This window comes from Bos grunniens, chromosome 3 (assembly GCF_055505025.1).
Source record: "Bos grunniens cultivar Pamir isolate PY7600 chromosome 3, Bosgru_T2T1.0, whole genome shotgun sequence".
Lineage (NCBI taxonomy): Eukaryota > Metazoa > Chordata > Mammalia > Artiodactyla > Bovidae > Bos > Bos grunniens.
The window spans coordinates 48,671,847-48,695,896 of record NC_141167.1 but is presented as its reverse complement, the minus strand read 5'-3'; the positions used below and the strand labels follow the sequence as shown (position 1 = coordinate 48,695,896).

At 38.1% G+C, this 24,050-nt stretch overlaps 1 long non-coding RNA gene across 3 annotated transcripts; it reads right to left on the bottom strand.

The window, feature by feature from the left end:
* Window positions 1-7,244: 7,244 nt before the first annotated feature.
* Window positions 7,245-24,042, bottom strand: LOC147375602 (uncharacterized). Of its 3 annotated transcripts, none has more exons than XR_015160240.1 (2): window positions 23,731-24,042; window positions 7,245-8,756 (listed from the first exon to the last, which is right to left on the bottom strand). It is a non-coding gene; the product is annotated as an uncharacterized LOC147375602 (long non-coding RNA). The 3 variants fall into 3 exon arrangements; XR_015160242.1 differs by lacking the exon at window positions 23,731-24,042 and adding an exon at window positions 23,280-23,574; XR_015160241.1 differs by lacking the exon at window positions 7,245-8,756 and adding an exon at window positions 14,207-14,495 and having other exon boundaries at window positions 23,731-23,909.
* Between the last annotated feature and the right edge of the window lie 8 nt (window positions 24,043-24,050).

The following is a 24,050-nucleotide window of genomic DNA, read 5'->3' as shown; positions in this document are numbered from 1 at the left end:
CTAAAATTAGATTTTAGAACCAAAAAATGCAATACCAAAATTGAAAACTCAAAGAGTGAGCTCAATGGAAGAATGGAGAGGACAGAGTAATGAATCAGTGAATCCAAATGCAGAATAGAAATTATCTAGTCTGTTCAACAAAGAGAAAATACACTGGAAAAACAAACAAAACAAAAATACAAAGCGTATCCTTAGGGACTTGGACTGTAACAAAAGATATAACATTTATGCCATTTGGGAGAGGATCTCAGAAACAAAGGATAAAGACAGTTATATGGAAAAAACACTTGAAAAAATAATGATTGGTAATATCTCAAATTCAGCATAAGACATAAACCTATCAGTTCAAGAGGCTTGCTGCTGCTGCTAAGTCACTTCAGTCGTGTCCAACTCTGTGGGACCCCATAGACAGCAGCCCACCAGGCTCCCCCGTCCCTGGGATTCTCCAGGCAAGAACACTGGAGTGGGTTGCCATTTCCTTCTCCAATGCATGAAAGTGAAAAGTGAAAGTGAAGTCGCTCAGTCGTGTCCGACTCTTAGCGACCTCATGGATTGCAGCCTACCAGGCTCCTCCGTCCATGCGATTTTCCAGGCAATTGTACTGGAGTGGGGTGCCATTGCCTTCTCCAAGAGGCTTAGCAAACCCCAACCAGGTCAAGCCCCATAGAAGACAAACCACAGTAAAACTTTCAAAAACTAAAACTAAATTATTTTTAACATATCCCATGAAAAATAACACTTTGCCTGTAGAAGAGAAACAATTTGAATGAAACCAGATATCTCCTCAGAAACCAGGGAGTCCTGAAACAACTGTCAACTCAGAATTCTATCACCAGCAAAAATATACTTCAGGAATAAAGAGAAAATCAAGATATTCTCAGATGAAGAAAAAATAAGAGTTTATTTCCATCAGGAAGGAACAAAGAACAAATACATATGTAAATATAATAAACTTTCATTGTCATTTTTTGTTTTCTAAATTATACTGATTGCTAAAGCAAAACTTATCATCTGATGTGGCTCTCAATATATGAAGAAGAAATACTGAAGGCAGTTATACTATAAATGGGGAGACTGAATGGATTTAAAGAGAGGCAAGGTTTCTACACTTAGCTTATAATGGTAACATGTTGAAATTACTAGACTGTGACAAGTTTGCCATATAAAGTGTAACATCCCAAATAACCATTAAAATGCTATACAAATAAACTAAAATGTATTATACTAAATCAAAATGCAATTCTAAAAAGTGCAAAATAACCCACTGTAAGGCAGGAAAAAGTAAACAGAAACTAAAAACAGAAAATCAAACAAAAAACAAAACAAAACCAAAAAGTGGTAGAATGTATCCTGATTCATACATAAGTAAATTAAACGTAAATGGTCTAAATGCATCAATTAAACAACGTAGATTAATAGTGTGGATGACCCAGAGGGATGGTATGGGGAGGGAGGTGGGAGGGGGGTTCAGGATGGGAAACATGTGTACACCCGTGGTGGATGCATGTTGATGGATGGCAAAACCAATACAATATTGTAAAGTAAAAATAATAATAATAATAATAATAATAAAGAAAAAAATAGTGTGGATTAAAAAAAAATGACCCAACTATATATAGTCTGTAATAAAGTCACCTTTAATGTAATAATATAGGTTGGTTGAAGGTAAAAGAAAAAGAAAAAATATGTCATGAAAACATGAACCAAACAAAAGAAGGGGCTCTATTCAAATGAAATAGACATAAGAGCAAAGAAAATCACCAGGGACAGAGAGACAGAAGAAACATTGCTTAAGGAGAAAAGTGTCAAACTATTAAGAAAATATAGCAATTCCAACAACATAATTCTAAAACGTATTAACCAAAAACTAACAGAACTGAAAGTAGAAATAGACAAATCAAAAATTAATGTTAGAAACTATAACACCCATCTAACAACATTTTATAGAAAAAAGAAAAATGACTTGGTCAGTATTTGAAACACAATTATGTAATCCTCCATATGAATAGACTATAAAAAAAAATCACTAGATCAACTGATGCAGAAATAGCATTCAACAAAACTGAACAACCATTTGTGATACTGCACAAAACTGAGAATAGCATAAAACTTCCTCAACTTGATATAGAATATTTACTAAAAAGATCCTACAGCTAATATGGTAAAAGACTGATGCTTTTACCCAAAGATTGGGAATAAGAGAAGGACGTCCATACTCACTACCACAATTCAACATAGTGCTGGAAGTCCTAGTCATCATAATAAGGCAAAATAAATACAAGAAAATGAGAGATATACAGATTGAATAGAAAGAATAAAGTTGAAAATTGTCCCTATTTGTAGATAAAATAACAGTCTATAAAATTTCAAGAAATGTAAAAAACAAATTTCTTAGAATAAGTGAGTTCAGTTATAGCATTGTTGTTGTTCAGCCACCCAGTCGTGTCTGACTCTTTGCAACCCCATGGACTTCAGCATGCCAGGCCTCTCTGTCCCTCACCACCTCCCAAAATTTGCCCAAGTTCATGTCCATTGCATTGGTAATGCCTTCCAGCCATCTCATCCTGTGATGCCCTCTTCTTTTGCCCTCAATCTTTCCCAGCATCAGGGACTTTTCCAATTAGTCAGCTGTTCACATCAGATGACCAAAATACTAGAGTTTCAGCTTCAAAACCCGTCCTTCTAAGGAGTATTCAGGGTTTATTTCCCTTAAGATTGACTGGTTTGATCTCCTTGCTGCCCAAGGGACTCTCAGGAATCTTCTCCAGCACCTCAATTTGAAGGCATCAACTCTTCGGCATTCTGCCGTCTTTATAGTCCAGCTCTCACAACTGTATGTGACCACTGGGAAGACTGTAGCCTTGACTCTATGGACCTTTGTCAGCAGAGTAATGTCTCTGCTTGTCAATACGTTGTCTAGGTTTGTCACAGCTTTCCTCCCAAGAAGCAATCATCTTCTGATTTCATGGCTATAGTCACCATCCACAGTGATTCTAGAGCTCAAGAAAAGGAAATATGTCACTACTTCCACCTTTGCCCCCTCTATTTGCCATGAAGTAATGGGGCCAGATGCCATGATCTTAGTTTTTTTAATACTTAGTTTTAAGCCATCGCTTTCACTCTCCTTCTTCGCCCTCATCAAGAGGCTCTTTAGTTCCTCTTCATGAAGGGAAGAGGAATAGTCATAGCATACAAGGTCAAAATTTAAACAAATCAATTGTATTTATATATATTATCAATGTATATATGGAAACTGAAATTAAATATGCAATGTCACATAAAATTGTTTACAATAAAAGTAACATACTTAGATTTAAATATAAGTAAACAAAGAATTTGTTTGCTGACAACTAGCCAATGTTGTTGCAAGAACTCAAAGAAGTTCTAAGGGATGGAGAGATATGCCATGTTCATGGACTGAAAGTCTCTACATAGTAAAAAAATCAAGTCCCCCAAATTCTTATCAAAATCCTAAAAATTGTTTGTGTATATCTGCAAATTATTTCAAAATGTATTAATGTATAAGAAGGCAAAGGAACCAGAATAGCTAAAATAATTTTGATAAAAAAGAATAAAGTGCGAGAGGTGCTTCATCTGAAGACTTATACAGCTATAACAGCAATAATGGTGGAGGGGTAGACACAGATCAATTGAACAGAACTGAGAATCCAGAAACAGTCCCACGGGACTGATTTTTTAAAAAGTGCAAAAATAATCCAATGCGGAAAGTATATCCTTTTTAACAAATGTTGAGTAATTTAAGTAAATTTAAGTAAGTTTGAATAACTTAATATCTGTAAGCAAAATTTTTTTAAAAAGGGTCTTAACTTTAGCCTCACAGCCTGTATAACTATTGACTTGAATCACAGATTTAGACTGAAATCCAAAACTTTTAGAAGGACACATAGTAGAAAATCTATAGGACCTCGTGCTTGGTAAGGGTTCTTAGGTATAATACCACAAGAAGGATCCATAAAATTAAAAAAAATAATAATAAACTAAACTTCATTAAAATAAAAAAAAAACTTTCGCTTTAAGAAAATCCTTATGATTAAGATGAAAAGTATAGAGTGATTACAATGCTCCCTTTGTCTACTCCCTTCAGTCTACGAGTAAAACATTGATAATTTGACAAAAGTACCTCTGTCCCAAATACCAGGACACCAGAGAACTGCACACATCTAAACACATAAGGGTGAGTGAGTTAGAACATATATTGGAAGGATAAACCTGGGAACAGAGGAGGTGGTGTACATGATCCCAGACCCCCTAACACAGAGGTTAAGTTCACAGCCTCAGGGAATGTAATAGCATCAGAGGAGCCACTGCACATGCCATTAGCCTCCTGGCCCCAGGGAATCAGAGAGCAGTGGCAGTGTGACCTGTGACCCTGTCACTCCAGTTGCGGCAGTGTCTGTGACTCTTCCTCCCAACTTACAATGGTGGCATCCCAAAACTAGACAACCCTGGTCACAGAAGGGACACTTGCAACCCCAGCTTCACCCTCAATCTTCCCTTTCCCCTGTGGCAGTTGTTGCTTGTTCAGTTGCTCAGTCATTTCTGACTCTTTATGACCCCATGATTGGAGCACATGAGGCTTCCCTGTCTTTCACTATCTCCTGGAATTTGCTCAAATTGATGTCCATTGAGTCAGTGGTGCCATCCAACCATCTCATCCTCTATCGTTCCTTCTCCTGTGGCAGTGGAACCTGCTATCCAAGAAACTCTAGATATCGTGGAAACACCCACCACTCCTGTCCCCAAAAGATGTCATCAGTTGTACCAGCAACACCAGAGCGCCAATAATTCCAAAGGCACAGCGACAAAGGCATCAGGTGACACCTCTGACAGATGCATGGAGGGAGGAAAGTGCCTCCTCTCAAGAATAACCAGTGGAAGCACAGGTAGGAGAAACTAAAAACGTGTACTATAGTGACACCTACTGGAAAACAAAGAAAGGCCTCTAACTACTAACCTGCTAAACCTTTAGAATCAAGTTAAAAAAAAAAAAAAAAGCTTTGCCTCAAGAAGAAAGGTGCTCATTAGAACTGTGTGTTAATCATTCAGTTGAGTCCGACTCTTTGCAACCCCATGGACTATAACCTGCCAGGCTCCTCTGTCCATGGGATTTTCCAGGCAAGAATACTGGAGTGGGTTGACATTCCCTTCACCAGGTGTACTAGCCGAAAGGTACTCACTATTTCAAATGAACCAACAGAGTAACATCTCATCAAGCACCATGAAGAAAGACAGTAGCACAAAAGAAAACTGTAATTCTCCAGAAATTGAATTTCAAGTTGTTGAATATTGTGATCTATCAAAAGAGAATTCAAAATAGCTGTCATAGAAACTCAATGAGCTAAAAGATAATTGAGAAAATTAGAACAATACACTTAAAACATAATGAATAAACAAAAAGAATACTTCACCAAAGAGATAAAAACTCTAAAAAGAATAAAGATGAAATTATATGGCTGAAGAACTCAATAAACAAAATGAAGAATGAATTAGAAAGTATTAAAAATAGGGCCGACTATGTAGAAGAGAGAATTAGTTAGCTTGAATATAGAAATCTAGAAATGATACAGCTAAAAAAGAGAAAATTAATACCTAAAAAAGAAGAAACATAAAATATTATGTATAAAGTAAGTTACAAAGCTACATTGTACAACACAGAAAATATAGCCAATAATTTATAACTATAAATAGAGTATAAACTTTAAATTTTAAAAATAAAAAAGGAAGAAATTCTACAAAAAATGCTGACTCTATTAGAAAGGGCAACATTAGTACATTGAGAATACCAGGAGATGAGAGGGAAAAAGAATCAAAGAGTTTATAAAGAAATAATAGCTGAGAACTTCTCAAACCTCAAGAAGGAACTGGATACAAGTTCATGAAGCTAAAAAAACTCCTAATTAACTCAATGCAAAAAAAAAACCCACAAAAAACCAAAATGTTCCAAGATACATTATGTTAAAACTGTCAAACATTAATGACAAAGAAACAATTTTAAAGGCAGTCAGAGGATAAAGGATAGTAATCTACAAAGGAATCCCTATTAGGCTATCAGCAGTTTTCTCAGAAGTAACACTATAAACCAGAAGAGAGAGAAATGACATACTCAATGTACTGAAAGATAACTGTCAGACAAAAATATTCTATAGAACAAAGATATCATTTATATATGAAGGAGAAATAAAGGTTCCTCCAGGCAAACAAAAGCTATGGGGAGTTCATCAACACTTGATGTGATGAAAGGAGATTTTCTACATGAAACAAAAGGTAAAAGCACACAAAACTTTGAAGAAGATGATGAATAGACAGAATCAGAACTTTACAACTTCACAACTTTATATCAGAATAAGTTTTTAAACATCTATTTATATCATAAATTTTAAAGGGAAAATTAAGTAAAAATAACACAATTGTTATGAACTTAACAACATAAAAAGGGATAACTTGAGACAAAAAAGCATAAATGGAAGAGGAAAAGAATAAAACTCATATAGACAAATGAAGAGAACATGCTATCAGCAAAAAATAGGATTATTTCATCTGAGATGTTTTATATAAAGCTCATGGGGACAACAAAACACATATCATAATCTAGAGGAGAGTTACAAAACATAAAGAAGATGAAACTGAGATCAATCTTGTAAAAAACATCAAACTGATAGTTTTGATGACAGAAACACAATGAAGAAGAAACAATGGAGATATAGAGGAATGAGAAAAAGGAAAAATGGCAGAACCAAGTTCTCATGTATCAATGATAAGTGAACTTAATTAATCAACCAAAAGACAAAGAATAGCTGGGTTGATTAAAAAAAAAAAAAAGACCCAATTATATGCTGCCTACTAAAGACTCACCTCCACTCTAAAGAAAAAAATAAGCTGAAAGTGAAGGGATGGAAAATGATACTTCAAGCAAATGGCACACAAAAGAAAGTGGGTGTAGCCATACTCATTTCAGGAAAAAATATACTTCAAGCCAAAAAAGTAACAAGAGACAAAGATGGACATTATATTATGCTAAAGGGGACACTTCATCAAGAAGACTTAACAGTTTTTCATATGCTTTGTTAAGGAGTACCAAAATACACAGAGCAATTATTAACAGACCTAAAGTGAGAAACTGACAGCAATATAATAATAGTAGGAAATTTAACACCTCCTTTACATCAATTGATAGGTCATTCAGAACAAAAGTCAATAAGGAAACAGTGCCCTTAGATGAAACATTAAACTGGATGAACTTAAGATTTATACAGAATATTCCATACAAATAGAATACATATTCTGCTTAAATACACATAGAACATTCTCAAGGATAGATCATATGTTGAGACATTAAATTTAAGATTAAAATAATTTCAAAGATCTTTTCAGATCACAATGGTATGACCTATATATCAACTATAAGAAGAAAGCTGGAGAATCAAAAATATGTGTATAAAAACAACATGCTGCTACTGCTGCTGCTAAGTCGCTTCAGTCGTGTTCAACTCTATGCAACCCCATAGACGGCAGCCCACCAGTCTCCCCCGTCCCTGGGATTCTCCAGGCAAGAACACTGGAGTGGGTTGCCATTTCCTTCTCCAATGCATGAAATTGAAAAGTGAAAGTGAAGTCTCTCAGTTGTGTCCAACTCTTTGCAACCCCATGGACTGCAGCCCATCAGGCTCCTCTGTCCATGGGATTTTCCAGGCAAGAGTACGGAGTGGGGTGCCATCGCCTTCTCCGTGATAAGATTTAGCACTTATTTAAAATTAAAAAAACAACAATACTGAATAAAACAGCTAAAGAAGGAACATACCTCAATATAATAAAGGCCAGATACGAGAATATCACAGCTAACACCATACTCAATTGTAAAAAACCTAAAGATATCCCTTTAATATCAGCAACAAGACAAGAATACTTATTCAATATAGTACTGGAAATCTTAGCCAGGGGAATCAGGCAAGAAAAAGAAATAAAAGGCTCAAATTGGAAAAATGGAAGTAAAATTTTCACTATTTTTGGATGACATAATTACATATGTATAAAATCTCTAAATGTACCGAAATACTATTAGAAATACAATAAGCAAGGAAAGTTGTGGAGCAAAAAATCAATACATAAAAATCCACTGTGTTTCTATATACTAACAGTGAACAAGCAGAAAGAGAAATTAAAAAACAAACTCATTTACAATCATAATGAATAAAATACCTAGGAATAAATTCGCTAAGGAAGTGAAAGACTTATACACTGAAAACTATAAAATACTGTTGAAAGAAACTGGAGCAGAAATGGAAATATAATTTGTGCTTATGGATTAGAAGAATTAGCATGGTTAACATTCATATTCAATTCAGTTCAGTTCAGTTCAGTCGCTCAGTCGTGTCCGACTCTTTGAGATTCCAAGAATCACAGCATGCCAGGCCTCCCTGTCCATCATCAACTCCCGGAGTTCACTCAGACTCACATCCATCAAGTTGGTGATGCCATCCAGCCATCTCATCCTCTGTCGTCCCCTTCTCCTCCTGCCCCCAATCCCTCCCAGCATAGAGTCTTTTCCAATGAGTCAACTCTTTGCATGAGGTGGCCAAAGTGCTGGACTTTCAGCTTTAGCATCATTCCTTCCAAAGAAATCCCAGGGCTGATCTCCTTCAGAATGGACTGGTTGGATCTCCTTGTAGTCCAAAGGACTCTCAAGAGTCTTCAACACCACAGTTCAAAAGCATCAATTCTTCTGTGCTCAGCTTTACCTAAAGTAAAATAAAAATTCAGTGCAATCCCTATCAAAATCTCAATAACAATTTTCATAGAAATAGAACAAAAATATTCTATAATTTATATGGAATTACAAAAGATTCTGACTAGCCAAAGCAACCCTGATAATAAAGAACAATGCTGGAAATATCACACTCACTGATTTCAAAATATATGATAAAACTGTAGTAATTAAAACTACATTTTATCAGCAGAAAAATAGATACATAGATCAATGAAACAGAATTTAGAGACCAGAAATAAACCCCCACACATATATGGATAATTAATTTATGAAAAAGCAGCAAAGGAAAAACAAGGGAGAGAAGATAGTGTCTTCAATAAATGGTGTTGGGAAAACTGGATAGCCACATGCAAAAGAGTGAAACTAGACCACCATCTCTTACAATACACAAAAATCAACTCAAAATTTGTTATAGACTTGAATATATGACCTGAAACCAGAAATCTCCTATAAGCAAACATAAGCAGTACACTCTTTGACATCAGTCTTAGAAATATCTTTCTGGATGTTTCTCTTTGAGTTTGGGAAATAAAAATAAATAAATGGGACTACATCTAACTAAAAGCTTCTATAAAATAAAGGAAACAATCAACAAAACTGAAAGACAGCCCACTGAATGGAAGAAGATATTTGCAAATTGTATATTTGATAAGGGGATAATATCCAAAAATATCAAGAACTCACACAACTTCACACCAAAAAACAACTTTTATTAAAAAATTTGCAGAGGAGCTGAATACAAATTTCTACAAAGAAGACATAGAGACTGAAACCAAGGCACATGCAAAGATGTTCAACACCATTAATTATTAAAGAAGTGCAAATCAAAACCACAAAATATCATTTTGCATTTATTAGAATGGCTATTGTCATAAAAAGGAAATAAAATGTGTTGGAGAAGATGTAGAGGAAGGGAAGTGTCGTATATCATTGATGGGAATATGAATTAGTGTATTCACTGGAAAACAGTATGGAGATTTCTCAAAAAAGTATTATCCAGCTATTCCACTTCTTGATACTTATTTAAAAAAAATTTGAAAAGACACATGCACCTCTATATTACAGTGCGACTTACAGTAGACAAGATATGGAAAGGACTTAAGTGCCCATCTACAAGGAATGAATAAAAATTCTGTGATGTGTGTGTGTGTATGTGTGTGTGTGTGTGCTGTGCCTAGTCACTCAGTTGTGTCTGACTCTTTGCAACACCATGTAGCCCACCAGGTTCCCCTGTCCATGTGGACTCTCCACGCAAGAATACTGTAATGGATTTTCATGCCCTCCTCCAGGGGATCTTCCCAACCCAGGGATTGAACCCAGGTCTCCCACATTATAGGCAAATTATTTACCATCTGAGCCACCAGGGAAGCCCAAAAATACTGGAGTGGGTAGCCTATCCCTTCTCCAGGGGATCTTCCCCACCCAGGAATCAAGCTGGGATCTCCTGCATGGCAGGTGGATTCTTTACCCACTGAGCTACCAGGGAAGCGCATACAAATATAATGAAATTCTGTCATACAGTCACAAGATAGATGAAATCTTGGCATTTGCAACAATATAGATGGGCCTAGACTAGTACTATGCTAAGTGAAATAGTCATACAGAAAAGACAAATACCACATGGTTTCAATCATAGGTGGAATACAACAACAACAACAAAAAACCTAAATAAAAAACAAATATATAGATACAGAGAACAGAATAGTGGTTACCAGAAGGAAAGGAATGTGGTAGGAGGGCAAAATAAATAACTGGGGTCAACTTCATGCTGATGGATGGAAATTAAACCTTGGATGATAAACACATTGTAATGTACAGAGAGGTCAAAATATAATACTTATACATAAAACATACAATATTATAAGCCAATTAAGAAAACAGGAACAAAAAGAAAGAAAAATAGATTCTGGGAGAAACATTTGCAAACCACATTATCTGATAAAGGATTCATATCTAGAATATACTAAAAAAAAATCAAACTTAACTGTAAGAAAAGCAAACAAATTCAATTAGAAAATGGGAAGAAGACATGAAGAGACATTTCACTGAAGATATTACAAGGGTGGTAAACAAAGACAGCCAACATTGTTAGTCATTAGGAAAACACAAATGAAAACCACAATGAATGGAATGTGAAATGAAAATCACTATATGCCTATTAGAAGAGCAAGAATAAAAACTAGTGACAACACAGAACATTGTGAGGATATAGAGAAACTGGATTTCTCATACAATATTGTTGGAATGTAATACAGTACAGCCACACTGCAATACAGTTTGGAAGTATCTTTAAAAAAAAAAAAAAGCAGACATTTACCACATGACCTCACAATCACATTTCTGATTAATTATTCCAGGAAAATGAAACGAAGTCATCCAAAAAGGCTGGACATGATTATTCATAGTGGCTATATTTGTAATCACCCAGAATTGATGATAACTGAAATGTCCTAAAATAGCTGAATAATTAAACAAATTGTAGTGCAACATTCCATGACTAGTCAGCACTAAAAGGAAGAAACTACTGATACAAGAAGTAATTTGGATCCATCTCAAGGGCATTACACTGTATAAATAAAAGTCATCTTCAAAAGGACACATCCTACATGAGTCTAAATGTATAACATTTTTGAATTGATAAAATAATAGCAATGGACAGCAATTCAGTGGTGGTTCAAATTCTAGAGGTGACTGAGGGACTGGAATTGATAAGGTAATGAGGCCATCTGAAAGATAAAGATGATCTTACTAAACTTGCTGGGCATGAGAGTGCTCTATTTGGAAATACAGTCCTTCTGAACAATGCTTGAGTAATACACTCAATTGATAGGATTTGATTGGCTCTAACAGAAGTGGGTCTATTAGTTTAAAGTCATGATGCTTCAGCATTCTGATTTGTTCCAATTCTGAGCTGGTTTGCCTGCTCTTATAGTTTTGATACAGTTTCAAACAGTGAAATTTTTAAAGGTCTGCAATCAAAACAAATACAGATAACATTATCAACGACAACAGAATAATGTTTTTCTCCCGTATCTTTCATTTAATATGGTTCCAAAATAGGAAGTTTTTTTAGTATCATATATTTGATTCTAAGCACCAAGAGAATTTATAGTTAAGACTAACTTGAAAACTTGTCAGTTTCAAAAGATTGGGGTGAGAAAAAAAGAGTGTGGGACAGTTAAATGTTGCTATCTTAATATACCATCTTACTTAAGCCTGAGATGAGGAAGAACCACCTATCAACATAGCAGTTAACTGGAAGCAAACCAGTGTGATGGTTGAGTTTATGTGTCAAATTGAAAAAGCTACAGCATACAGATATTTGTTAAAATACCACTCTGAATGTCACCATGAAGGTGTTCTTTAGATATAAGTGTGTACTCAGTCACTTCAGTTGTGTCTGACTCTTTGTGACCCCATGAATTGTAGCCTGCCAGGCTCCTCTGTCCGTGGGATTCTTCAGGCAAGAATACTGGAGTGGATTGCCATGCCCTCATCCAGGGGATCCTCCCAACCCAGGGATGGAATCCAGGTCTCCTACATTGCAGGCAGATTCTTTACCAACTGAGTCACCAAGGAAGTCCCTCTTTAGATGTGATTAACATTTAAATCAGTGGACTCTGAGTAAAGCAGATAACTCTCCACAATATGGGTAGGCCACATTCGATTGAAGGGCTTAAAACCAAACAGACTGAAGTTCCTTGCAGAAGAGGGAAATCTGTCTCTACACTGTCTACAGATACAAGCTGCAGCATCAAACTTCCCTTGGTCTCAGCCTGCCTGCCTACCCAGCAGATTTTGAACTTGGCAGTTTCATGAAAAACTGATACTTTAAAATTGTGGTGCTGGAAAAGACTCTTAAGAATCCCATGGACTGCAAGGAGATCAAACCAGTCAATCCTAAAGGAAATTAACCCTGAATATTCACTGGAAGGACTGATGCTGAAGCTGAAGTTCCAATATTTTGGCCATCTGATGTGAAGAGCCTATTCAGCGGAAAAGACCCTGATGCTGGGAAAGATTGAAGGCAAAAGGAGAAGGGGGAGATAGAAGAGGAGATGGTTAGATAACATCACCAATTCAATGAACATGAACTTGAGTAAATCCAGGAGATAGTGGAGGACAGTGGACCCCACTGTGCTGCAGTCCATGGGGTCACAAAGAGTTGGACATGACAATATCTGAACAGCAGTTTCATGATCAGATCAGATCAGATCAGATCACTCGCTCAGTTGTGTCCAACTCTTTGCGACCCCATGAACCACAGCACGCCAGGCCTCCCTGTCCATTACCAACTCCCGGAGTTCACTTAGACACATCCATCGAGTCAGTGATGCCATCCAGCCATCTCATCCTCTGTCGTCCCCTTCTCCTCCTGCCCCCAATCCCTCCTAGCATCAGAGTCTTTTCTAATGAGTCAACTCTTTGAATGAGGTGGCCAAAGTACTGGAGTTTCAGCTTTAGCATCATTCCTTCCAAAGAAATCCCAGGGCTGATCTCCTTCAGAATGGACTGGTTGGATCTCCTTGCAATCCAACGGACTCTCAAGAGTCTTCTCCAACACCACAGTTCAAAAGCATCAATTCTTCGGGGCTCAGCCTTCTTCACAGTCCAACTCTCACATCCATACATGACCACTGGAAAAACCATAGCCTTGACTAGACGAACCTTTGTTGGCAAAGTAATGTCTCTGCTTTTCAATATGCTATCTAGGTTGATCATAACTTTCCTTCCAAGGAGTAAGCGTCTTTTAATTTCATGGCTGCAGTCACCATCTGTAGTGATTTTGGAGCCCAGAAAAATAAAGTCTGACACTGTTTCCCCATCTATTTCCCATGAAGTGATGGGACTAGATGTCATGGTCTTCGTTTTCCGAATGTTGAGCTTTAAGCCAACTTTTTCACTCTCCTCTTTCACTTTTATCAAGAGGCTCTTTAGTTCCTCTTCACTTTCTGCCATAAGGGTGGTGTCATCTGCATATCTGAGGTGATTGATATTTCTCCCGGCAATCTTGATTCCAGCTTGTGCTTCATCCAGCCCAGTGTTTCTCATGATGTACTCTGCATAGAAGTTAAATAAGCACGGTGACAATATACAGCCTTGACAGACTCCTTTTCCTATTTGGAACCAGTCTGATAGGATAAGTCAATTCCTTAAAATAAATATCTCTGTCTCTGTCTCTATCTCTTTCTAGTTCCCAACAAACTTGTAGGCCAATTTAAACATTCTGGGGGAAGTTTTCAGCACTGATGTTCAAAAATGTTCATGCCATCATTGTCTATAATAGACAAGTCATGTAAAACATAGTCTGTCAACAATATAATGAATGAATATATAATTGTATATTTATACTATACAATGCTAAAAAGATACAAATGAAGGGAAGACAATTGTACAACACCCCAGAGGAATCTTAAAATATTAAAATAAATATTGAATTATATTTAATAAATATTAAATTCTTAAAAAGTTCAGACACAAAAAAGGATACAGTATATAATTACATAATGTATGATTGATATGGCTTTGAATGCATATATAGAAAAGCAAGTCATTTTTTCAGTGGATCCAAAACTAAGTAGTAGAAATATAAAGAAAATGAGGAAAGGATGACCTCACAGTGGTTACGTTATGGAAGAAGATTGGGGTTGTCACTACGAAAGTGCTTCCAGGAGGCTTCTGGGTTACTGGCAGTCTTCTGTTTCTTAGTCTGGGTGGAATGAAGCAGATGTTAACGTTAAGACTTCTCTAAGTTGCATTTTCATATTCTATGCATTTTCTGAAGATTTATCGTGAAAAGTATGTCTTCTTGTCAGGACAACAAAAAAAATGTCATGAATATGTGTAGCTTTTATAAATTTGGAAAGGTATTTCATATAGTCCTTTAAAGTTATTCCACTTTAAACCTATCTGGTTTTCTCTAATATTAGGCAAAGAAACAATGATTTATTGCACTGTAAATATCATAATTTTACTACAAGAGCAATAAACATCCCAATGATTGCTAGAAGTGGCCATGGAATGAAATGACAATAAGACTAGATTTTTTTTTAAGTGAAGTATAGTTGATTTATAATGAAGTGTTAATTTCTGCTGTACAGCAAAATGATTCAGTTATATATACATATATTCTTTTTGTTATGAAAAGTATACAAATAGTACAAATTCATCAAAATAAAAAATTAAAAATTCTGGTAAAGGTGGCTTCATAAATTAACACAATGAGGTATCTTCCCTGTTATTTTTATATTATATGATAGTATTTACACATTATTTATCAATTACAGTAAAATATGATAAAGGGATAAAATTCACAAGTCTTATCAGTTCAGTTCAGTTCATTCACTCAGTTGTGTCTGACTCTTGGCGACCCCATGAATCGCAGCACGCCAGGCCTCCCTGTCCATCACCAACTCCTGGAGTTTACTCAAATTCATGTCCATCAAGTTGGTGATGCCATACAACCATCTCATCCTCTGTCATTCCCTTCTCCTCCTGCCCCCAATCCCTCCCAGCATCAGGGTCTTTTCCAACTCTTCGCATGAAGTGGCCAAAGTATTGGAGTTTCAGCTATAGCATCAGTCCTTCCAGTGAACACCCAGGACTGATCTCCTTCAGAATGGACTGGTTGGATCTCCTTGCAGTCCAAGGGACTCTCAAGAGTCTTCTCCAACACCACAGCTCAAAAGCACAAGACTTATAGGGTTTGAAAATAATTATTTTCAAGATATTTATAGTCTTTACAACCATTAACTCAAAAAAAGATCATAGACCCAAGTGTAAAACAATAAAACTCCTAAAACATACCATAGGAGAAAACCTAAATGAACTTGGGTATGGCGATGTCTTTTTAGACCCAACAGAAAACACACTATTCACAATAGAAATAACTGATAAGCTGGACTTCATTAAAATTAAAAATGTCTAGTCAGTGAAAGACAATGTCAAGACAATGAGAAGACAAGCCACAGACTGGGATAAAATATTTGCAAAAGACATATCTGTTAAAGCACTATTATTCAAAACATACAAAGAACTTTCAAAACTCAAAAACAACAAAAACCTGATAAAATATGAGCCAAAGGCCTTAACAGACACCTCATCAAAGAAGACAAACAGATGGCAAATGAAAAGGTACAGCACATCATATATCACCAGAAAAATACAGATTAAAGCAACAATGAGATACCACCACACACCTACTAGAGTGGCCAAAGTCTGGAACACTGACAATACCAAATGCTTGTGAGGATATTTGGCAGCAAAACTTCTTGTTCATTTACTGGTGGGAATGTATACACAATGGTACAGTCACTTTGGAAGAAATTTGGGATTTTCTTAAAAAAGCAAATATACTCTTACTGTATAATCCAGCAATCATGCAGCTTGGTATTTACCCAAAGCAGCCAAAAACATATCCACACAAAAAGTTTAATATGGATGTTTATAGCACTTTATTTAAAGTAGCCAAACTTAGAAACAAACAAAATGTTCCCTCAGTTCAGTTCAGTCGCTCAGTCATGTCCGACTCTTTGCGACTCCATGAATCGCAGCACGCCAGGCCTCCCTGTCCATCATCAACTCCCGGAGTTCACTCAGACTCACATCCATCGAGTCAGTGATGCCATCCAGCCATCTCATCCTCTGTCATCCCCTTCTCCTCCTGCCCCCAATCCCTCCTAGCATCAGAGTCTTTTCCAATGAGTCAACTCTTTGCATGAGGTGGCCAAAGTACTGGAGTTTCAGCTTCAGCATCATTCCCTCCAAAGAAATCCCAGGGCTGATCTCCTTCAGAATGGACTGGTTGGATCTCCTTGCAATCCAAGGGACTCTCAAGAGTCTTCTCCAACACCACAGTTATAAAGCATCAATTCTTCGGGGCTCAGCCTTCTTCACAGTCCAACTCTCACATCCATACATGACCACTGGAAAAACCATAGCCTTGACTAGATGAACCTTTGTTGGCAAAGTAATGTCTCTGCTTTTCAACATGCTATCTAGGTTGGTCATAACTTTCCTTCCAAGGAGTAAGTGTCTTTTAATTTCATGGCTGCAGTCACCATCTGTAGTGATTTTGGAGCCCAGAAAAATAAAGTCTGACACTGTTTCCCCATCTATTTCCCATGAAGTGATGGGACTAGATGCCATGGTCTTCGTTTTCCGAATGTTGAGCTTTAAGCCAACTTTTTCACTCTCCTCTTTCACTTTTATCAAGAGGCTCTTTAGTTCCTCTTCACTTTCTGCCATAAGGGTGGTGTCATCTGCATATCTGAGGTTACTGATATTTCTCCCGGCAATCTTGATTCCAGCTTGTGCTTCATCCAGCCCAGCGTTTCTCATGATGTACTCTGCATAGAAGTTAAATAAGCACGGTGACAATATACAGCCTTGATGTGCTCCTTTTCCTATTTGGAACCAGTCTGTTGTTCCATGTCCAGTTCTAACTATTGCTTCCTGACCTGCATACAGGTTTCTCAAGAGGCAGCAGGTCAGGGGTTCTGGTATTCCATCTCTTTCAGAATTTTCCAGTTTATTGTGATCCACACAGTCAAAGGCTTTGGCATAGTCAATAAAGCAGAAATAGATATTTTTCTGGAACTCTCTTGCTTTTTCGATGATCTAGCAGATGTTGGCAACTTGATCTCTGGTTCCTCTGCCTTTTCTAAATCTAGCTTGGACATCTGGAAGTTCATGGTTCATGTATTGCTAAAGCCTGGCTTGGAGAATTTTGAGCAATACTTTACTAGCATGTGAGATGAGTGCAATTGTGCGGTAGTTTGAGCATTCTTTGGCATTGCCTTTCTTTGGGATTGGAATAAAAACTGACCTTTTCCAGTCCTGTGGCTACTGCTGAGTTTTCCAAATTTGCTGGCATATTGAGTGCAGCACTATCACAGTATCATCCTTCAGGATTTGCAATAACTCAACTGGAATTCCATCACTTCCACCAGCTTTATTCGTAGTGACGCTTTCTAAGGCCCACTTGATTTCACATTCCAGGATGCCTGGCTCTAGGTGAGTGATCACACCATCGTGATTATCTGGGTCGTGAAGATCTTTTTTGTACAGTTCTTCTGTGTATTCTTGCCATCTGTTCTTAATATCTTCTGCTTCTGTTAGGTCCATATCATTTCTGTCCTTTATCGAGCCCATCATTGCATGAAATGTTTCCTTGGTATCTCTAATTTTCTTGACAAGACATGGAGAAATCTTAAACACATGTTACTAGGTAAAAGAAGCCCATCTGAAAAAAAGGCTCCATTCTGGATAATTCCATGTATATGACACTCTGCGCAAGGCAAAACTATGAAAACAGTTTAAAAAAAATTGTAAGTTGTCGGGGGAGAACTGAATAGTCAGGGCACAGAGGATTTTTACCATATGATATTTAAAATGAGAACTACATGTCATTATATATTTGTCTAAACTCAAAATGTACAATACCAAGAGTGAACCCTATGGCAGACTATGAACTTGGGATGATTTTAATGTGCCAGTGTAGGTTCATCCTTGCCAAAGAACATTATGTGCAATTCTAGTGAGTGATGTAGATAGTGGAGGAGGCTACACATGTTTGGGGGCAAGGTATATATGGGAAATCTTTATACCTCCCATTAAATTTTGTTGTAATCCTACAACTGCTCTAGTAAAGTCTTTAAAAATATATACAGTTTACTCTTGAATAACGTGAAGGGTAAAGAGCATTGATACATGCGTTGTGGAAAATCCATATATAGCTTTACAGTCAATCCTCCATTTCTGAGTTTCCACACTACTGGGACTCAGTCGCTATACTATAGGGTGGTACTATAGTATTTATTGAAAAATCTGCATAAAAGTGTACCCGCACAGTTCAAACCCTTGTTGTTGAAGGGTTAAAATCTCTGAAATCAAAATCAGAAACTTTTAGGAAACAAAATGAGATAATATAAAAAAAATAAAATAGAATGCTAGCTTCAGAGTATAAAATTTTACATTCCTAATAGTCAAATAGAAAATATTAAATTTGACATTTATTTTTAAATAGATGTACTTGAGGTTCCTAAAGTCCTTTTGGAAGTAGGTGAGGAAAAGTCTTAAGTAAATAATAATAGAAGTATTTATTACTTTCTCCAGAACCTATATAAATATATAAGGATATATAGTTAATATGTACTCACTACAAGTGAAAAGAATAAAAATTTCAGTACTTTAAAATTAATTTCCACTTACACATATCCTAAGACTTCTCACTCTGGCTTCAGAACTTGGGTAAAATTTTCAGAGCCTTTCTACAGGAATGGTTTGAGGAGCTTTGAAAGTACCCCTGCAACATCCCTCCAGCCCACAGTTCTTACCTCTTTGCTTACCAGCAAGGCTGGCGGTATTTAATAGATGAGATGAAAGGAAAAAAAAAAAAAAAGGTAAGTGAAGGAATATAAAATTTTTACTTAGAGGTATTCAAAAGGGAAATTACTTTGTTTTTCCTTTCCTTTATTTAATAGTCATTTCCTGAGTGCATACCCTGTAGCTGTCATTATGTAAACAATATAAAGATTTAAGTTAGTTCTTGCCTAAAAGAAGCTCACCTCATTGGTTTATATTTTTATTTAAACAACCAGAAAATATCAGTTTCTTTTAAAAGTGAGAAATATCCATTCAACTCTGACAAATAAAAGTATTCTAATGGAGACATCACGGAAAGATATTTACAGTCAGCCATTATTTGAACTTGGAGAAGGCAATGGCACCCCACTCCAGTACTCTTGCCTGGAAAATCCCATGGACGGAGGAGCCTGGTGGGCCGCAGTCCATGGGATCACTAAGAATTGGATACGACTGAGCGACTTCACTTTCACTTTTCACTTTCATGCATTGGAGAAGGAAATGGCAACCCACTCCAGTATTCTTGCCTGGAGAATCCCAGGGATGGGGGAGCCTGGTGGGCTGCCGTCTATGGGGTTGCACAGAGTTGGACACGACTGAAGCGACTTAGCAGCAGCATTAAATTAATTGTACCCCCACTAAGTTGAGCTACTCAGTCATATAGCAGGTAAATGCAGAGACCAAATTGATGAGGAAGATCTCTTTTGTAGCTATAGAATTCAAATAAAACACTTTTGTTTTGACTGTAATCTGCTTTCTTATTTTACTTGTAAAGCACCAGATGGTATATACTTTTAGAAACCTGGGGTATTTTTTACAACACCCCTCTACCCTGGTCCACAAAGCATTTAGCAACCTCTGAAGAAATTTTAGTTATCAGAGTTACTGGCATCTACTAGTGCTATTGGCATCTAGTAAGTAGAGGCCTGGGTTGCTGCTAAACATTTTCCAATGCTAGGGCAGTCTCTACAACAAAGAACTACCTGGTCCAACATATTAAAAGTGTCTAGGTTACATCACTGCTGCACATCTGAAATTAACACAGTAAAGCAAATCAACTATACTCCAATTAAGAAAAAAAAAAAAAAAAAAGTGCCCAGGTTGAGAAAACTGTCTATAAAGAAATATTCCCCTTCCCCAGCCCCCACCATGAAAAATTTCCCAGGGTTTGTAGTTTCTCATACCAAGCTGCAAACCACCACAGGTCAACTTAAGTTGGCAAGGTGCTTCAAACTTAAACCAGCTTAATTCAAATAGACACTCAATTATTACCCAAGTTAGCGAGCTATTATTCATATGTCCTGTTTAAAAGGGCTTCCTGACCCACTCTTTCAGGAATTACAAAGTGCTCTCATTAGCTCTGATTAGCTCTTGGGACTTGTCTTGCCTAAAATTTCTCATGCCTACACAGTGATAGCATGAAAAATGTATCTGGATTTACTCACTATCAGAAAACAAATGTGAATTTATATATTTTTTTCAAAACAACAACCTCATTTACACTGTCAATTAAAAATCAAGCTTATTGAACTAAAGAAGCATAAGAAGCTTCCTTATTATATTGCTCTTCCAACATACCTGAATTTAGAGGACATGAAAAACAGGGGTGTAAATCAGTCTAGTTAAAGGCATAATCAATTCGCAAAGTCAGGGTCCACCTTCCTCCTTCCATTTGGTCATCATGTTTCTTCAAATATTAGAAGTCTAGCTTTGAAAGCAAAGTAAGGGTACCTGATTCAACAGGACATAGTAGGAATTCAGGCCAATGTCAATTCCTAAAACCTCTTACCAAATGAATATCCTACTACACCCACTCTAACCCTCACCATCTAAAATGTTTCAACAATGCTGTTACCTATTCTGATACTAAAAAAAAAAACAACAAAAAACCTGCTAAACAATGGCACCCTACTCCAGTACTCTTGCCTGGAAAATCCCATGGACAGAGGAGCCTGGTAGGCTATAGTCCATGGGGTCGCAAAGAGTCAGACACAACTGAGCGACTTCACTTTCAGTTTTCACTTTCATGCATTGGAGAAGGAAATGGCAACCCACTCCAGTGTTCTTGCCTGGAGAATCCCAGGGACGGCAGAGCCTGGTGGGCTGCCATCCATTGGGTCGCACAGAGTTGAACATGACTGAAGCGACTTAGCAGCAGCAGCAGCAGCAAATAACTATGTGCTAGCTGAACTGAGAGGTGTTTTTTTCCTGACATTTGTTGTTGTTTGTTTTTGTTCTGGTTTTCTCTCAGGAGCTAAGACTTACAGGATTTAAGTCTCTGCTTGAAAGAAATCTAGGACCTCAAAAGCAAATACTAGAAACCCTGTAAAATCCTCTGAGATATACGCCCATAGAAAGGTGAAGAGAAAATAAAGTAATATGCACTTTTAAAGTAATTTTCCTCCCTGGTCAAAAAGACAGCAAAATTACATGCAGGAATAAGGCTGCCCCACTCAGCATTCTTGCACTCACTTTAAATAATAGTGATGCACATGTAAATAAGCTTTCCAGCAGTCTATGAATCTATAAACTAGGCTCCGTTACTGTTTCCTTTGGATGGGTTTTGTGAGATTTAAGTGCTTTGTGATCAGTGACTGGAAGTTGAGCTAAAAACTAGAAATAAAGAAAATAAACTCTTTGCCTTTAAACAGAAGTGGTCCCAGTTTTCCTTCACAACCCTGAAGGGTTGTTGTACATATTAAAACTGCTACATAGCTCCATCTCTGGTCACAGATACCCCCTTCTCCTCCCCTCCACCCCCGCCCTGAAGATGTCAGATCTCTGGGAAACAGCGGTTACAAAAGGATGCTTTTCATAGCTTGTACTAGAAACGCTGGCACCCCCATCCCTGCATAAAATAGCACTAAACTGAGTCACAATGCTGGAAGCCGCCGTGCCTTCTGCTTCTCTTCAATGGAATCCAGATATTTTCTATGAAAATACTAAATCATATTGCGAAGTTTTGCCCATAAATACGGCATGCCGATTCTTCTAATCCCCGGTTTGCCCTAGATAATTTTAGGCTTTATCCATCAGTGTATCACGCAGGAGAGAAAAACGCAGTTAACAAGATGACAGTGTTACCTAGGTATTTGGCATCAATATTAGCTAGAGTATGTCATTTGACGATTATTTTTCCCTAGAATACCAGACGGTAAAGAAAATGTTTTCATTCATCCGCAAATGACTAACATTTATTGATGTCTCAAAATGCGGTTGAATACTGTTGCACTCTCAATTTCCGAAACGGATTTGAGAGTTAAGCTTGAATACTAATAACATCAGTAACTCCCGCTGCAAGCGTCTCGGGGGCTTTGGAGTGTCACTTCAGAAGGGAGGTGATGCTGGCTAGAGGCTCTTCGATCAGTCAGTCTGGGTGGTCACAGGTGATGGGAATCCTTCCCTTTCCCCATATATCCTCATGTACTGCGATAAAAATCACCGTGAGCACCGCTACCGCCAAGCAAAACGACTCCCTGCCTGCCTCTTAAAGAGCTCAGTCTGGGGAGGCAGCCGGATGCTGACCCCTGCAGAGATTATTGCTTCTGTGCGCTTTGCCAGAGGACCCTGCTAGCATTATGGAAAACGAGTTAGGGATGTGTGAGGTTTTGCTGTATTTATTTCCTCCAAGGGAGGAAGGGCTGGGGCCAGGCGAAGAAAATCTTCAAAGACTGCCTTCGGCAGGGGATAGGGCTGGAGGAAGGGGAGGGGTAACCATATTTTTTAATTACTTGTTTCTCTTTTTCACTTCCCTGCCCTGCTTCCCAAACTCCTCTCTGAACAAGATTGACTGGCCTAACTGCTATTGACTCTAGCCTCGGTTCTCGCATTGATCTGCAAATGGCCCAGAATAGCTAAAGGATCGCTGGCCTGGACAGGAGTTCAAGAAGGGAAAAGTAAAAAAGGGTAGGGGGTGGCCCCATGCCCAGCACCCACAATGTGCCTCGGTCTTGGACAGCGGCTCGCAGCGGCGGGGCAAGCGGCTAAGGGGATACAGCGGCAGAGGAAGAGAGGGTAACCGCTCTGCCCCCGCCCCCGCCCCCCGGAGTCGGAAGCCTATCCAACCCCGTTTAGAGGCTGTTAAAAGATATAAACCTGTGACTCGTTAAACCCCGTAACTTTGCCCTACCTAGATTCGAATGCGCTGATCATTCCGCCTGATAGGCTCAAACGGGTTAAGCTCCCTCTTACATAACAGGACTGCCTGGCTGTACACAATTAAAATACTTGATTGCAGTCTCTTCCCGACTCCATCCCGTCAAGACCCACCCTGTCCCTCCCAGCGCGCCTGCGTGCCGCACGCTCACAGGCCCCTTGTGCACGATTCGCGCGCATTACAGGAGCGCGCTTACTACACACACAGATCCGCGCACTCTCCGCTCTGACCATACCCGGCACAGACACACACACACACACACAATTTAGTGTCAACATGCACGGGGTCGGGGGTGGAGGGGGACGGCCTTCCAGCCCTCAGCGACTGACCCAATAGACACGCCAGCTGCTTTACCCTAAGCTTTGCAAGCATCCCCACCCGCCTGTCCCCTCAAAAAAACAGTAACCCCCTCCACCGTCCCTACCTATTTCCGAAAAGAGGTAAAGAGTCAACTATGGGGCGGTCGCTCGGGCAAGATGGGAAAAAAAACCAACAACAAAACCTCACAGTCCCTGGCGTCATGATGGCGCCTACCACAACTTGGAGGACTTAAAAGTTATGGTGCCTCAAGAGGTAAAACGCACTGGAGAGGGAAAGCAAAGCGCCGCTCTGCTCTCTTCACCTCAGCCCAGACGCGGAGACTTTTCTAGCAAAGCATCACTCTAGTGTGTACGACAGGAAGGGAAGCGTTCTGTCTCCGATGTCTCTCTCTCTCTCTCTCTCTTTTTTTTCTCTCAGTTTTAT